Source organism: Salvelinus sp. IW2-2015, unplaced genomic scaffold (genome assembly GCF_002910315.2).
Source record: "Salvelinus sp. IW2-2015 unplaced genomic scaffold, ASM291031v2 Un_scaffold743, whole genome shotgun sequence".
Taxonomy (NCBI): Eukaryota; Metazoa; Chordata; class Actinopteri; order Salmoniformes; family Salmonidae; genus Salvelinus; species Salvelinus sp. IW2-2015.
In genome coordinates this window covers 97,419-99,501 of record NW_019942602.1, presented here as the reverse complement: position 1 = coordinate 99,501, position 2,083 = coordinate 97,419, and positions in this window count along the sequence as shown.

Below are 2,083 nucleotides of genomic sequence, written 5' to 3'. Positions count from 1 at the left end.
TAGTATTCATTCCCAATATCTTGGGTGTCTGAGATTTGATTGAGCTGCACCACTGACACTTCCTCATATGAACTCTTGGCTACATCAGGATGAAAGTTAGAACCATCCTCTGTAACGGCTTTCTTCCAGGGGTGAAGGAGAGGACCAAAGTGCAGCGCGGTTAGTGTTCAACATGTTTAATTTGACGACAAGTGAACACTACAAACAACAAACAAAACAACAAACCGTGAAAACCGATACAGACCTATCTGGTGCAGAACACAAACACAGAGACAGGTAACAACCACCCACAACGAACACAGTGAAACAACCTACCTAAATATGACTCTTAATTAGAGGAACGCAAAACACCTGCCTCTAATTAAGAGCCATACCAGGCAACCCTAAACCAACATAGAAACACACAACATAGAATGCCCACCCAAAACTCACGCCCTGACCATCACACACATACAAAACAACAGAAAACAGGTCAGGAACGTGACATCCTCTTTATCCTCAAAAGTATGTCTGAGGGTCTTTGCTGAGCAGTTGATATTCCCTCATTTAAACTCTCCAGAGGCCAGAGGTTTTGAACCTGAGCCTCATTTACATACTCTGTTTGTACCATTTTGTTTAATTTCACCTTGTTTTCACTAGCAATACAATGTATAAATGTGTCAGTCATACAGGTATAATACTCCATCGTTGTTGCAGTTGGCTTCTTAACTAATCATCTGCTAATAATTGGTATTTGGCAAATCCATTAGCGCAAAGCAAGAGTGCATGAAAGTCGTGTATGGAATTATTTTATTTCACACCAGGGTAAGCAAAAACAAATTATTGAGGTGTTTTGTTTTTCCAACTGATATTCAACACAATAACAGTGGATTCATGTATTGCTTTGGAATTAATATAACATGCAGGATTAAATGTAGGCATTACAAGAAAGACTGAGAAATAACCAGCAGGCTGTTTGACACAGCCCCCCTGAAAAACTGAACATATTTGGTTAGTAGAAACCAGACTGAGTATTTTCCACCCCAGTTTATTTGACACCAGTAGTAACGTTTTTTCTTTACCAGTGTGTGGTCTTGCACTGACTAAAATATTAAATTATATTCATATGCTTTTGGGACACATATTTGGCACATGTTTGGAGCTAGACTGACAATGACAACATAACATTCTAAAAGGGTATCTGTCCATGATGCTGATATGTGTATCACTGCTCAAATGTCAACATAAAGCTTCCTAAGACCTAGCTTTTTGTTCAAACTCACCTGTTTCGTATTCTAGGGACTCTAGTGAGTAGACTGGACCCTGGTTGTACGGAGACACAATAAATAATTTGTCCTGTACAGTGCTATATTTGTACAATATATATTGTCCAGGCAACCCACTTTAAGCTGTTTGACCAAAATAAAAGGCCAGCAACACATATTATTCAGAGCCTCGTGAAATACACTATACAGGCCCTACGGAGTATTCCCCACAATACTTTTACTGAGGCACCCAGAATAGTTTTTGCTCTATAAGCCAATATGTATTCCATATACAGTGATTCGCATTGTGGACATTTATTTGACCTTGGAATAGGTTTTAAAACCCACATTTAATCCAAATGTCACTTAATTATGAAAAAATATTAATCATTGTTCATGTTTAGACAATTATTTTTCATATATCATTAATAATCACAGGTTATTGACGCATTTCTACTATTATGTAACGTGGGGGACTTTTATTTAGACATTTTTCGAAATCCATGACGTGGAAGTACTTTTTTAGTGTTGCTGATGAGACGCTGGATCTAGCAACCTCTGTAAAAAAACGGTTTTATTTAATTTAGCTGACTTGGGTATTGTTAGCTTGAATACATATATCAACCTTTTTAGTTACGTTGCAAGCGCTTTAATATTACGTATATTCTAGGCTTGGTCGCACTATCTAACGTTAACATCGAACTCTGTAGCAAGCTTGTTTCGGGTGGCTTTTTGCTTTGCAAACTAGCTATGGATAACATTATTGATCCAGCATCAGAACAAGGTTAGTTTGCTGTTTTGTCATGCATTGCTTATCACATAGCAGTAGTTAAATGTAG